A 15,933-nucleotide genomic window follows, 5' to 3' on the forward strand; every position below is an offset into this window, starting at 1 on the left:
AAGCATAAAGATAGGAAAAGAAGAAGTAAAACTGTTATTATTTGCAGAAGACATAACTGGGTATATGAAAAACGTATGGAATATACACACAAAAAAGCCCAAATCAGTAAGTGACTATAGAAAGGTCATGGAGAGAAAGTCAATATAAAAAATTATTCCATACTATTAAAAATCAATTGGAGAATGAAAATTGAAATATACTGTTTAAAATAGCATCAAAAATATCACATACAAATGATAAATCTAAATATTTGCAGGATAGCTACCCTGAAAATGACAAAATGCTGCTGAGAGAAACTTAAAAATTCTTAAAGAAATGGAGGAAAAGGGACTTCCCTGGTGGCACAGTGGTTAAGAATCTGCCTGCCTATGCAGGGGACACGGGTTCGAGCCCTGATCTGGGAAGATCCCACATGCCTCAGAGCAATTAGGCCCAAGTGCCACAACTACTGAGCCTGCACTCTAGAACCTGTGAGCCATGACTACTGAGCCCAAGTGCTGCAACTACTGAAGCCTGAGGGCCTAGAGCCCCTGCTCTGCAACAAGAGAAGCCACTGCAATGAGGAGCCTGCACACCCCAACAAAGAGTAGCCCCTACTCGCCACAGCTGGAGAACGCCAGCGCACAGCAGTGAAGACCCAATACAGCCAATAAATAAATAAATTTATTAAAAAGAAAGAAAGAAAGAAAAATAAGTGGAGGGAAAAAAGGAATTAAGACAAACTGTATTCATAGGTAGTTTGGTTCAATGTTGATCTATAGGTTAATTTAATCCCTATAAAAATCCAACAGATTTCTTTGAGGAAATAGACAAACTGATTCTAAAACTTAAGTGGAAATGCAAACGGTCTAGAGTAGCCAAAAACAATCTTGGTGAAAAAGAAAATTGGAGGAATTAAACTATTTTAATTAGGACTTACTATAAGGCTAGTGTATTCAAGAAAGTGTGGTGTTAGAAAAAGTAGAGACAAATAGATCAATGAAATAAATTAGAAATTTTAGAAATCCACCAACACATGTATGGTTACCTAACTTTTAACAAATATTGCTGGGACAACTGGATATCCAAGTAGAATAAATGAATCCCAGCCTCTAGCTCACTCCACACACAAAAATTAATTTGAGAGGGGTCATACAGCTAAAGATAAAACCCACAACCATACAGTTTCTATATAAAACAGAGGAAAATATTTTTGTGACCTTGAGGTAGGCAGAAGTTGTTTGAACAGGACACAAAAAGCAATAGCCATAGGGGGAAAATGGATAAATTAGACTCATACAAGTTAACATTTTCTGATACCAAAGTTATAAGGGCTGAGAACCCTAAATGTCGGTGACCATGTGGAATCACTGAAGCCCTCAAAGGTTGTTGGTGGAAGCAGGAAACGGTACAACTACTTTGAAAACAGTTTAGCAGTTTCTTAACAGTGCTGCACATTCCTCCATCCTAAGATCCAGTAATTCCACTCCTAGGACTGTCCTCAAATGAAATGAAAACATATGTCTACAAAAGACTTGTAAAAGAAAATTCATTACATTTTCATTCATTACAGCCTAAAATGGGAAACATCCCCAAAGATCGCCAAGAGAATGGAGAAACAATTTATGGAGAGAATGGACTACAAACACATGCAACAACATGGATGATTCTAAAAAACATGCTTACCAAAAGCTAGACACCAAAAGTATATACTGACTGGTTTCCTTTATATGAAATCTAGTATCAGGAAAAACTAATATGTAGTGTAAGAAGTTAGAATGTGTTTGCCCAGGATAGGGGGGTTTAATTTGAAAGGAACCCAAGGGAAGATTTTGGTGACTGCAATGTTCTATATCTTTGAAGTACTGGTTACCTGATTATATACAATTGTCAAGATACATGAAACAGAATACTTACGATCTACATATTTTATTATACGGCAGTTTTACCTCAACTGAATTAGGAAGGGCTGGAACCAGAGTGGAGCCCAGGAAAGGGAGTCCTAAACTTTGCTTCATTCAGTCTTTCATTCATTCATTTAAAATGCAATAAATATTCATTGAGTCCCTGCTCTAGATCAGGCACAGTTCTGGGAGCTGGGGACACTGGTGAAAAAGCTCCATGTTCTTGTCTTCATGGAGTTAACATTCTGGTGGGAGAGACAATTAACAAAATAAACAGATATATAATGTCAAGTGCAGAAAAAAAAAGAATAAGGGAATTTAGAGTAAACTGTTCTATGAAATGCAGGAACTTTGGAGATTCTGGGCATGGTCTGTGCTCAAGAGGAACCCAAAGCTCATGTCTTTTTTTTTTTTTTTTTTTTAATTGCTGTCTGCTGGCCCTAATAGTCTCCTGCTTCAATATTTGTGCCTATTTCTGGGCTGAGTTCCCACTTAGCTATGACTTTTCTGGCTCCCCTTTGGGGCATAAATATGTACTCAGACTTGCTGTCCTGGATGTTTCTGGGCTGGACCCAGAGTAGACAGACTCTCCATGGGTGAGGCTGATTTCTAGGCTGCAGGTAGTTGCGGGGGACAGCCTGTGGGCAGAGCTGGCCAGAGGGGCTGAGTCTCTTCACCTGGCCTCTCCTCGCTTCCTGACCTCTGCTATGGGTGAGGAGGTTTCTGAGGACTTCTGGGCCCTAGCTCTTATTTCGTTTTGCTTCTAATCAGAGTCTGGCAGCTGAAATATCCCCAGTACTTGTGCTGTTGCATTTACCTGACCTCTGACTCACAGAGACACCTGAGAAAAGAAAGGACAGTTCAGAGGACTTTTCTACTCTTCCCACTACTGGGAGGGCAAAGATGTTGATTGTCCTGTCAAAATTTCCTCCCACCCACAAAGAAGGGACATGACCCCAAGCAGGCAAGCAGGTTACTGTCAAGAGAGAGGAAAAAGAGAGACAGAGAGAGAGGCCTCTGAGATATAGAGGCGCTCCCCTCGTGTGAAGGCCTCTTTTTAATGACCTCACCACTCCCAGCATGGCTTTGGGTGTCCCACTCTAAGCAGCCCAGCGAGAATGCAGTAGGCTTCCCAGGGAAGCCATGATCTCCCTGGAAGGGGAGTCCTCCAGGTGTGGGGGGAGGGAGGGTGGCCCACTCTTGGAGCTTTCCCGAGCTTTCAGGAAGAAGCAGACTGGTGAGGTGAGGGTGCCTCTCCGTGTTTCACCTCCCGTGGTTGTGAGTCACTGTTGGCTACCCAATCAGCTGCCATGTCTGTCCAGACAGTCCCTCTGTCTCCTCTGACATGGCTGGGGCGAGGGTTTTCAAATGTAGGAGCACACTCTGCATGCTGGTTGTTCTGACAGTTCATTGGTGTCTCTCTGCTTCCTGGGTTCAGGCTGAAGCCTCCAGAGTCCTTGTTCAGAAGATCTCAGCATCCTGGGCGTTTGATACTGGCTCCGCATTGCTCTGTGGCTGACCGCGTCACACCCTGTAGGTTTCAGTTTCTTTCCCTGTGTGCAGTAGAACAAAGGGGTGGCACAGTGGATGACCCTGCTGGGCAAATCACCTGACATTTGGGAGTGTGGAAAATAGCGAGATTCTAGAGCCTGTTCCTTTCTCTTCCAACTCTAGTCCCAGCTTCATCTCTGACGTGCTCTTGTAATCCTTTGTCCCTCAGTTTCTCTTCTGTAAAATGGGGGCAAGCAGACTTAAATTGTCATGTACTTCCCTCGCAGGTGGGAAGTCGATAAATATCTAGCTCTGGTCTCCCAGGGGTTTGGGGAAAGGATGAGGGCCCCCGTGATAGGCTTTCTGCACATGTGTGAACTTTATCCCAATAAATCACACAATTCTCATGAATACCTGCTCATGACATGGACAGGCCCCAGCACTGGGCACAGTTTGGGCCTCCCTTTTCCCTTTCCTTGTTTAGGGAGGGGGAGCTTGGGGACACATGCCTGGGATTGAGGGAGATGGAGTTGCAGCTTAGTGGAGGGGGCTGGTCCTTGGGTAACACCTCCCTTGAGGGTCTGTGACTGTCCCCAGTCAGATGTCAAACAGGGCTGGGGGAGTATGTTCTCAGATCTTCATGCAATCTGGACGGCCAACTTGACATCGCTTCCCTTTGCCCTCCGGGTTCCCTGTAAGGAGAGGCCAGCAGCATCTATAACGTCTGAGCCTGGGGAGGTCAGACGTAGAGAAGGACTGGCTGTGAGCCTCATAGGTGCTCAGGGACCTCAGGCCTGTCTCCTGCCCCAACTCTCTCCAGTCTGTCCTTCCTTACCTCCTCCTGTGTCTTTCACACCATCCTAAGCCAAATCTTGGATGTACATTAGTCAAGAGAATACATTCCCTCAGCCTAAGGTCCTGACAGGAAGTTGGCCCATCTCTTCCCACATGACTACCAGGTACACAAGCTTTCTCCCAGCCACTGTCACTTCAGCCCCTCAGATCCTGAGATTAAAGTTTCCGCTTGCTCAAACAAACAAGCACTCTGAGACAAGGTGTGATCAAACCAGCCCCACGTATCTGTCCATCCACACTACCCATGGCATTGTGGCATCAGGGCAAGAGGACAGAGCCATAGGAACTGTCCTCACAACCTGACCTCGGGCTTTCCCATGGGACCTGGCAATGTAGAGAAGGGAGAGAAGCTGGTGCCCACATCGGCCCAGGGTTTGCCCCAGCCTGTCCTCTGTGCAACAAGAAGGGTCAGGACCCTTCTGGGCTGTGGGCTCTTCCCTGTGTCGTGGTCCACGCTAAGTCACAGGCAGCAGACAGCCAGGAGAGCTAGCATCAGTGGACTCCCGCCTGCCCAGAGGAGTGGGGACCAGCCTGGTTTGCCTTCTGGGCACGCACCCCCTGGCTTCTGCGGGAGAATGAGTGAAATAAGGGATGGGGCCCCACACCTCTATAAATATATTGGTTCCCTCATTTAGTGAATGTGGAGTGCCACGTGGCCCCAGGCACAGTGGTAAGTGCTGAGGTCATAAGGAGGTCCTGACCTTGGGCAGTTCACCGTAGTGGAGGAGATCCTTATAACTCTGGATGGTGGCGTTTAGCACAGGGTGCGATGGACTCCTGAGGAGAGGTGCGCACCAGACCAGCTTGGGAGCGTCTGGGGAGACTTCCTAGAGGAGATGGCAGTGCTAAGTCTCAAGAGGTCACTGGGAGAGAAGCTGGTGCCCACGTCGGATGGATGCGGAGAAGGGCAGTTCTAGCACAAGTTTAGGGGCTCAGAAGAGGGCGAGAGACTCAAAACTGACCCTCTGCTGACTAGGACCTGGAACATGCTCCTCCGCGGCCCCAGACACATGTGCCTGTGTGTACACACATCCTTGCGTGTGCAGCTCTATGTGCCAGGGGAGGGGTCTCTACCAAGTGATAACTACCTGTCTCTGGGACCTGGGATGTGTCTGCAGATCAGAGTGAGTGTTACTGGGAACAGTTAATGCCTCTGGGCAGGGTGTGTGGCCCAGGGGCTGACAATCTGACAGGTGAGACTTGGGACAAAGGTCTTAGGCCCAGGGCCCAGGGCCAGAGATTTCACTGACACCCCAGGTAGGTGAGACCTGGGGACAGTGATCACGGGACCAGGGCCAGGCCTGGTGATTTCTATGGTGGCCTGACCTTCCTCATGGGATCTTCCCCCCACCCGGGAAGGCATCCCACCCCCGAGCGCTTCATCTATGGTGGGTAGCAGAGAGGACAGGCACATACAGGCCCAGGGCCTCCAGTAACACATACATGATCTGAAAGGAAAGTCTTTCTTGCGCTGACGCTGTTCTGAGCTGGATGGGGAGGAGAGGGGCTTGCCCCAGCCTTGCTTTTGTGGTCAGAGAGAGGTATACCCCCGTTAGCTTCGTACAGTGGCTAAGAGTGCCCTAAAGGGAGTCACACTGGCTTCCAGAATTCCAAACCGGTGCTCTCTCTCTCCTACAGGTAGAAGGTTTGGGGCTTTAGCCATCCCACGGCATTCACCCCTCTCTTTGTCTTCTCTCCTGCCTCCCCCTCCCTCCTTGCTGCTCTCTGCAGGCCCCTCCCCATACCCACCCACCACAAGGCACCCTTCCCCCAGCTGATCCAGCCTCTAGCCTTGTGCACCAGGGAGTACAGTCAGCCCACTCTCCCCTGCCCTTCCCTTTGGCTGACAGTAACCTCTTCCACAGCTGATGTCACCCTGCTTTGCACTGACACAGCAGCTGGGCCGGGCACCGCAGGGCTGCAACGGTCCAGAGGGCAGCTGGCTGTGTCCAGAGCCAAGCTTCCCTCTGTGCCCCCAACCCCCAGCCTTCCCCAGCCAAGAGTCTGCTGCTCTCCCTCTGAGCCAATTCCATCCTCTGAGCCAGTGTATCTACCTGGGGATTGAGTGTAGACTGAGTCTTCGCAGCGCCCAGTGGAAAGTCAAATCTCTGTTCTGAAGGGAGCAGGGGTGGAGGATGGAGCCACAGTACTGGTCCTGTCCCTGGAGCTTTCCAAGAGAAACAGGACAAAGTACAATAGCCAACTGGGCAGGATAGTATCAGATGACTGACGGCAGAGTGTAAACATACCATATTTAAGTGGGGTATGGGTTCAGGAAAGTGAGAGGGGCACTTCAGTTAGGAACGGTTAGACTTGGTTAGAAGAAGAGGATGGGCCTGAGACAAACTCACTTAGCATTTTTTGTGTCTGCTCCTGTGCACTGGGCTACGTGCTTTGACAAACGACTAATATTTATTGACATATTAAACTTCTTTTACAAGGCTCAGAAAAGCTGTGCCGGTCTGGGGCTATTAGGGTGGGGGATGATGTGGTGGGAATATATCAGCTGCATCTGCTAGGTGTGTGGTAGATACTTCATCGATTATGCTAGCAAGCAGTGCTTTTCCAAGCACAGAACTCACGTGCTAAGCAGAGAGTGGGAAGGCGTTGTGCTGGTCCTACTTTTCCCAGTCACCCCCTGAAAAGGGAAAATCTCACGCTTGCCCTCAGCTTCGCCTTTAATGTCTAGGTGTAAATCATGTAATCAGGGTGGCTTTCCAGGCTGTTTGCTGCTCCCATGCCAGGGGTTGCCTGGAATCCCTTTTACAGCCCAGAGTTATTTCCTTCTATTTCCCTAAGGGGCTCTGGGTTTGCAATATCATCTGGCACAGACTTGCGCTTGCAGAATCCTTGGTTTCCCCATGAGCCCCTTTCAAGCAGCAGCCCAGAGAGCCAGCTACATTCATTCCATCCCTGCCAAGCCTGTCTTTCTGCTGAGAACCAGCCAAGGGGAGAGAGGCGCCAAACCCAGAGCTCCGCGCACAGCGGGCCCCTCAGCCCCGAGAGCGCTCAGGGCAGCCCTCAGAGGCTACTGACACGGTCCGTCTCTGTTATTTTGAGCACCCAGCAGTCTTCTTTCCTAACACCCTCCTTACCAAACTTCTGCTTTCTGTGGGCAAATGCCAACTTCTTCTTCCTGGGCCTCTGGACCACCTGGCAAAGCTATAGTTGCTCTGTTATGTACTTGGCCTTGGCTGAGGCCAGAACCATACTGCCAACTCTGGTGCCAGGGGAGGGTCACCTGAGACAGCAGGACCCAAGGAAAGGGATGGGGCCTGGTGCTGGCCAACCCACTTCCTGCCAGGGCAGACTGGCGCCTGGGCCTGTGGGTCAGGGCTGAAGCCAACACCCAGCTAATCCCATTACCTCCTTCACTTTTGGGGGCTTATAATCAAGAAGGCGCTAAAGGCAGGGGCCTGGAAAAGGTAGGGCTTTCTTGGGAGGGTGCATGTGCCTGGATTCATCCAGGAGAGCAGAGAGTCAGATGCAGGGGATGGCAGGAGTCTGTTCTGGGGTCGCTGGGGGAGGGGTTGGGGAGTGGGGCTAAAGTCAGCACAAGAGGTGTGTGGTGGGGATTGAACTGTTCCCTTCAGGGGTGGGGAGCACAGATGGCCCTTGGTGGGGACTCCTGAGGGCTGAGGCTATTTCTTCTCCAAAGGAAGGTGTGGAGGCCATGAGAACAGGCCTTACACACCTCCAACTACTGATGGAATAGTTAACCAAGAGCCTGCATCTGGGCCACTTCTAGGTAAGCAGCCTGGGAACTTCCAGTTCCTAGAAGCAGCCCAGCCAATAATTGAGCTTAGCAGGGATACTAAGGCAGGCCCCTTCCTGGGAGAGAGAATTCTCCTGGTGGTTTATGTTGGCTCCCTGAAGATCCTGGCAAACCTTTCTTGAACTAACTATACTGCAGGAATCCACCCAACTTTCCTACCCTCTCTCCTTCATTTGGGGTCAGACTTACATTCTGGTCTAACAACTCTCCCAGCCTTCCTAGGCTCAGCCCCTGTTTTCACTCGCAGGTGTTTCCCCCACTAAAAGCCCTCGCACCTTTATGCAGTCTGCTTCTCAGAGGACCCAGATTAACACAGAAAGCTCCGATGCCTCCAGAATGTTAATCCCTGTGGGCTAGGACCTGTTAGCAGGACCAGATGTGAATCTGTAGAATTACCCATAAAAAAAGAACAAGTAACAGGAAGGAGCAGGGGGAGAGAAACAGTCTCTAGCTTGGAGACCTTCTGAGCAGGTAACCTTCCAAACTGGTTTTGGCTGCACGTTCACTAAGAGACAGGCAGGGGTCCTACTGCCACCTGGTGGACATTTTAGCCAAGGCGCCATTGCATCTTTCCGCTCTGTTTGTGATTCTGCTCAAGAGGGTGAATAGAGAATTTACTCTGGGGTTTGGGGTCCTCTCTCCCTCAATAACAGCATAAATTATAGGAATTTAATTCCAGACTTTGCACTCAAATGTTTATCCTTTAAAATCAGCATCATAGTTGCACATGTCTTTGTAGATAATAAAAATCATTGGCTTGCACACTGAGTGAACTGTATGGTCTGTGAATTATATCTCAACAAAGCTGTTTTTAAAACTCAGCACCATAAGAGGAGTTGGAATGAATTGAAACTTTTATTTTATTTAAAAAATTTTTGTGTTATATTATAGTTGATTTACAATGTTGTGTTAGTTTCAGGTGTATGAACTGACGCATTTAAAACATGAAGATGAAGATGGTTGGTTTCGGTTTCTTGGGACATTCCCAAACAGATATGCAAGAAGGTCACACAGCAGGTTCTCAATAAACACTTAGTAAATTATATGTGCAGTTAAATGGAGCCGCTTCCTTCCTTGCCTTACCACCCACCCTTTCACCTCTACACCCCCACTCCTGCAAATCAGGCATCTCTAGCCTCCTCACTTTTCAAGGTCTTCTGAGAGATTCTAGTCTAAACATCCAAAAACTTTTATCAGAATCCTTGACCTTTTAGCACCATTTGGTACTGTCCATCAGCACCTCCTTCTTAAGACTCCTCCTCTGACTTTTGTGTCTTGAAAATCCCTGGTCCTCCTCCTGTCTCTAATGACTCTCTCTCCCTTTTGGCTCTTCTTCCTTCCTCCAACTCCTTAAGCTCTTTTCTCTCTTTATTCAGTCCAGTCCTTTGGCAATCTTGACTGTTCCTGTGGCTCCAATAAATGTTTCTGGCCACGAAATCCCCACATCACTCACCCCAGTCTTTATTACCCTCGCAAACTCTAGCCCAAATTGTTCAATGGCCTCTCAGATTTCATTGTCTTAACACTTTAGACTCAAAGCTCAATTCATCACCTTCCTAGTGAAACCTGCTCCTTTTAATCTTTCTCCCCACTCCCCTATTAATAGCATCACCACCCTTCTAGTTGTCCAGGTTTGAGAGCTTAGATGTACCTTTGATTTCTCTCCCTGGCACCCCACATCCAATCAGGTGCATTATAATCCCAGCTGGTGCTGCCTATGAGATTTCTCATATGTCTTTCCATTCCTTTCTATTCTTATTTCACCAAGTGAAATTCAGGCTTTCGTTATCTGTCCCTGAACTAGCACAGCAACCTTCCAACTGATTTTCTTGCTTCCAATTTCTCCCCAAACCAGCCCATCCTTTTCTCAGACTATTTTTCATAAAATATAGCTTTAATTTCATTACTCTGTTTAGATGCTTTCTTTGTCTTTTTGTTGCCTAACGAATTAAATGTCTGGCATCTGAGTCCTTCCATATTTGCTCCCAACCCTCTTTCCAGGCTTACTTCCTATATTCTAGCCAAAGTGGGATTGTTCTTACAAAAGAGGCTTACTTCCAACTTCCCACCTGCCTGCCTTCGTTTACGCTGCTGCCCTTGCACCATGACACCCAGGAAGTCATTATCACTGTAGTCTGCCGTGATTCAGCCATCTGATGCCACTGCAAGTTCTCTCCACGATCCTCAATTTCTTCCACCCACAAATGGAGATGATGGAAAGCTACCCCATAAAGATTGTGTGAGAATTAGCTGAGGTAATACATAGTAAAGTGTCTGGCATGTGGGTGGTTAATAAATGGTAACTATACTTTATTACTGTCTCTTAAAATATTACCCATCCTTCAAAAATCCATCTCAATGCCATTCTGTTCAAAATTCCTTTCTTTACCTCCCACTTCCAAACCTAATCACCTTCCTTTCTCTGTTAGGTGCTGTAGTTCTCATTATGTTACTTATCATTGCAGTTATTTTCATGCCTATCATGCATTTCACCCATATTCTTCCCCAGCTGTAATCTTCAAGGAAGTAGCAATTAGGCTTCACACGAGCAGGTGATAAGCAAATCTATTGCATGATGATTCCCGTGTCAAGAAATGAACTATTGTGACATTTCGCTGATGTGGAGATCTAGTGTAGTGATGGCAACCAGCCAAGAGGTTCTCTGAGTCTGAAATGAAAATGAACTTCAGGTCTTTATGAACATAACTATTGACAACTAGCTTTTTAAAAATAATTATTTTTTCCAAATATGCAAGCACTCATAATCATTGTAGAAGAAATCAGCAAAATAAAAAGCAACTATAATCCCACCATCCAGAGCTACCGCTACTAAATTTCTTATGCTTCAATATTAGTCCTTTTTTTTGGTGCATCTATCTAAGTGCATACACAGAAAATTGGGATTCTGTAGATGTATATGCCAGAATATTTCATATAACATGTATTGAGCATTTTCTTATGACATTAAATATTATTCAAAAATGTTGTTAATTTCTGCACAATAATCCATTATGTGAGCGTGTCAATTTATTTAATCTTTTTTTCTATTGTTGAATATTTGGGCTTCCTCTTTTTCAGCTTTTTTTTTTTTGTTTTTGTGGACGTCTCTTTTTCCTATTTTCAGCTTTATTCATTTATTTATTTATTCTATTGTCTTTGCTGGGTCTTTTTTGCTGTGCGCGGGCTTTCTCTAGGCTTTCTCTAGTTGGGGTGAGTGGTGGCTACTCTTCATTGTGGTGCACCGGCTCCTGGTTGCCCTGGCTTCTCCTGTTGCGGAGCACAGGCTCCAGGTGCATGGGCTTCAGTAGTTGCAGCACATGGGCTCAATAGTTGTGGCTCACGGGCTCTAAAGCACAGGCTCAATATTTGTGGCACACGGGCCCAGTTGCTCCACTGCACATGGGATCTTCCTAGAGCAGGGATCGAACCCGAGTCTCCTGCATTGGCAGGCGGATTCTTAACCACTGAGCCACCAGGGAAGCCCTTTTTGTTTGTTTTTTAACTGTTATCAGTCATGCTGCTAGAGATACCAAGATAGAGTACTAGGTTTGGGATTACAGGGCCAGTAGAATAAAAGAAAAGAAAGCTCTTGGTTCTGAATTCCTGTTTAGGAAATTTTAAAAAAAATTTTGAAATATCATTGACCTTTCTGAAGGTATGATTGCCATACAAAAAGCTATACTTAATGTGTATGACTTGGTGAGTTTGGTGAGTATACACCTTTAAAACCATCACCTCAGAAAATTTTTAATCAATTTGTAGTTCCACCAGCTACTCTAGCTCTTTTATTCATTTGTCTCTTCTTCAGGTTTTGAAGAGATAACTAGTTTCAGGAGTGAAAAAGTGGTTAGATTCCATGTCTTCGAAAAGAAGCTGAGGCTTGAGTAACGCAAGATTAGCTCAATTCACATTCCAGGGACCATGAGGGATAAAGATCACAGTAAGTGTTAACATTTCTTTCAGTGTTGTAACTTTCTCTTTGTTTGGTCTTTTAATTTGATCTGTTTCCTTGTGCATACTATCAGTAAACATTCTTGGATCTCAGAAAACCTTGTTTGCTGCAGGGACAAGAAGAGGGGAGGGAGATAGAAATCATCTTTCCATTCCTAATTGGCCTCAGAAAGTTGGGTCTCTTTCTGTATAGCCTCACAGCACCTTTTGCTTCTCGCTTGCAGCACTTTTCATGATTATCAATCATCAATTACTGGTGTATTTGCTTAATGTTTCTCTTCTTCACCAGAATGTAAGTTTCATGAGGCAGGGGCCCTGATGGTCTCATTTGCTGCTTCACCCCCAAAGCATAGTCCCTGCCTTATAGTCAGCACACAATAAACATCTATAGAATGAATTACCATTGGAATGAGGACTCAGGATGAAAAAATGTGTCTTCTGTGATGGGGCTCTCAGAGGCAGGGACAAGGAGGTGTCTTGGGTGCTTGCCCTGAGACCCTGAGGTGATGCTGGAAGAGTGAGTCCCTGGGGAATCTGCCCTGGTGCTCCAGTCTCCCCTCCTCACAGGTTTGGGACATTCAGTCAACCACGCCTCATGTGAAATTTGGTGAGTGACTCCGAGGGGAAGAAGAATTGTATTCTCTCACGTCCCCTTCCCTGAGCCTCTCTGTCTTCCATCCCTTTTCTCTCACGCCTTTCTCCTCCCCTCCCCTTTCTTTCTAGCCTGGTGTCTCAAACTCACGTGGAGCTCTTTCCTTCCCCACTCCACCCCCTCCAGCAGGTGGCCTGACTAACGCTCCACACCAGCTACAGAAGCCTGTCTGCCACAGCAGAGCTCTGCGTAGAAGAGATAGTGCTGATGGATTCCGTCAGGACACATGAGCTCTTTTGATGTCCGGACTACACTCAGCAAGAGGACATGATCATGGCCTCAGACCCTCAACTGACAACCACCTTTCTTACTTTCGTTGATGATATCATCTGTTTCCTACCACCTAGGTTTGATTGCTTCCCTCCATCTGTCCAATCTTTTGTAGAAGGTATGGACAGATGGTCATTGATGTCCAGGAGGGTCCTCTAGAAATGGGAGGAAAGCTGAGTGTCTCATTCCCAAGGGTTCTTTTTGGAGAGATGGAAGATGCAAAATGTATTCCAGAAGGACTTTGAAATCAGGGAGGTGGAAGGAAGGGAGAAAAAGGCTAAAGTGGGTTCTTTTGATGAGGAGATGGGTCACCTCCAGCCTCTCTGTGAGGTCCCTGGTGAAACAGAACAAAGGCTATTTTCTTGCTGTCCTAGGCTGGGACAGCAGCAACAGGACTTCATATACCTGGACCTGCCAACAGATCTGGCTTGTTCATTCTGATGTATGGAGAAGCTAGGTCTCCTGGAAGCCCCTGGTGCAGTGCTATGGTGTTTGTTACATGAAAACAGGCAGAGGAGGAGTCCCTTCTGCTTAGCCTACTCAGGTTCACTTGCTTGGTCCACAATATTTGTTGTTGAAAACTTGGGCTACTCAAATTTCACTATTTTTACCATAAAGATGATTCTGGTGGTGCATCGGTGAAGGTTATGGTCTTATACCCAGGGTTCTTTCTTATGGATAAGTGATTTCCAATGTCTTCCACTGAGAATCATTGCTATAGTGAGCCACTGTTACTTATAAAGTGTTTCCTACTGTTTATGTCTATTGGGGTGAGAAAGGTTGAGTCACTATGTAGAATACAGAAGGTGGTTTACAGCTTGCTTCTCCCTGTAGAACCTGGACTGTGAATCACCCCTGAGATCCTTTCTCTAAAGTACAGAAAATGTCTTATCTCAGAGGAACTCCTATGGAAAACTTATAAGGAGATGGACCACAAGTTTCCATCTTATAGACTTTGATATCTCTGGACTCTTTGTCGAGGCCTGGCAGATCCGAGTGGCACTGGAGAAGCTGGTTGGGATGGGGATGTTGTGGGGAGTGCCGGGAATGGGGTAACCCTCTTCCTGGTGTCTACATGAGGAGAGCATGTGACCAAAAAATTTATCCTACTGAAACATTGGGACCAGTTCTCCAAGTGGCTGAGATGCTTCATGGTGAAGAGGTACTTTTGATTTAGATGAGTCACAAGGCTTGCCATGTGGTTACAAAACTCTTCCAAGAGGTACTTTCATACAAAGACTACTTGTATAATACTCTCCAGCTGAAATGTTATCACTCCATTCTGTTGATGTCAGCTGAAATGGAATGGGTGTGGACATACAGAGTTTTGGGACCCTTGTCTTTCAGGAGCAATGACAACAGACTCCTGGCTGAAGGTGTCTATCTTAACCATGAACTGCTGTGTATGAGTGGAATGCACAAGGATGGATGCAATGGTATGATCATTAAATTTGCTGTGTGCTTTTTTTTTTTTTTTGCTGTGTGCTTTATAGTGTACAGAGTTTATGAAGACTTCTATATTCTATTTCAGTTCTAAAATAGTCCTTAAGGTCAACAGGGGAGGCCTTATTATCAACAATTTGCAGATAGGTAAACAGAGTCTCAAAAGGGACTTGCCCAGAACCATCTAATTAGTGTGTTGTTGAGCCAAGAGTTAAACTCAGGAGTTTTGGTTTCAAGTTCAAGCCTCTTGGGTTTTGCTGAACTGGTAAGAGGCAGCCTGAGCTGCTCCCCTGAAATCAACTGCCTTTTTAAAAAAAAAAAAAAATTTATTTATTTTATTGGCTGTGTTGGGTCTTTTTTGCTGTGCGCGAGCTTTCTTTTAGTTGCAGTGAGTGGGGGCTACTCGTTGTGGTGCGTGGGCTCCTCATTGCTGTGGCTTCTCTTGTTGCAGAGCACGGGCTCTAGGCATGTGGGCTTCAGTAGTTGCAGCACATGGGCTCAATAGTTGTGGCTCACGGGCTCTAAAGCACAGGCTCAATAGTTGTGGCAAACAGGCTTAGTTGCTGCACTGCATATGGGATCTTCCTGGAGCAAGGATCGAACCCGTGTCCCCTGCATTGGCAGGTGGATTCTTAACCACTGCAGCACCTAGGAAGCCCTCAATTGCCCTTTTTAACAGAGCAAAGTCAAGTGCCAGTAGAAGCTGGAGGGTGTGGAGAACTGCTGGCCATTAAGTCATTAGGAGATCCCACTTTATTACCACATTTGCAACTTCTTGAGTAAGACTAAACATCCTAGGAATGCAGAAGGCCTTTTGAGAAAATTTCTCAAGCTCTGTTGCATAACCTGTGCCCCCTGGGGGCATTATAGGTTGATCCATATGTGGGGAATACTAAAGACTGAGTAGGGAAGAGCAATGTTGGCTGGGTAGGTGATCGTGACAGGTCCCACACCGCTGGCCTTAAGATCCCAGTGATACTGAGCAGGGCTTATGGGCACAAAGCCTTTCTGTGTCCCCCATTTCTTTGATTACAGGAAAGGCCTTCATTCAGCCTCCTTGACCTTCCCTCGGTTCCAATGGGCAGATTCAAGCAGTTACTAATTAGGGAAGGGCGGGGATGAGAGACCAGGGAGAAACAAAGTCAAGAGAAATAATAGTGCGGCCTTGGGGCAAGGTCCTGGTTCCCCATCAAAGGATACACACAATATCTTTGAGCTGTTTTGCAGATACTGAAACCCCCTCCAGGTGGGAGAAGTTAATGGTTAATGACAGGATGCTGCCCACAAGCATGTAGACCCCAGACCAGTTGGAACCTGAAGGTGGATGATGCTGACTCCTGCTTACCTCACCACAAACCCCTCACAAGAATGTCCACGCGCTGATCACACCCTTTCTGAACGATTACTATAAAACTTCTCACTATCCTCTCCAAGGGGGGTCACATAGTTTTCAAGGGCAGGAGCCCACTGTGTCCCCCTTTGCCTGGCAAAGCAATAAAGCTATCCTTTTCTACTTAACCCAAAGCTCTGTCTCTGAGATTTGATTCGGCACCGGTGTACAGAGAAGCTGAGATTTCTGTGTCACCAGGAGTCTGGGACCTGTCACGTGATG

The sequence above is a fragment of the Hippopotamus amphibius genome, chromosome 5 (assembly GCF_030028045.1).
Source record: "Hippopotamus amphibius kiboko isolate mHipAmp2 chromosome 5, mHipAmp2.hap2, whole genome shotgun sequence".
Classification (NCBI taxonomy): domain Eukaryota; kingdom Metazoa; phylum Chordata; class Mammalia; order Artiodactyla; family Hippopotamidae; genus Hippopotamus; species Hippopotamus amphibius.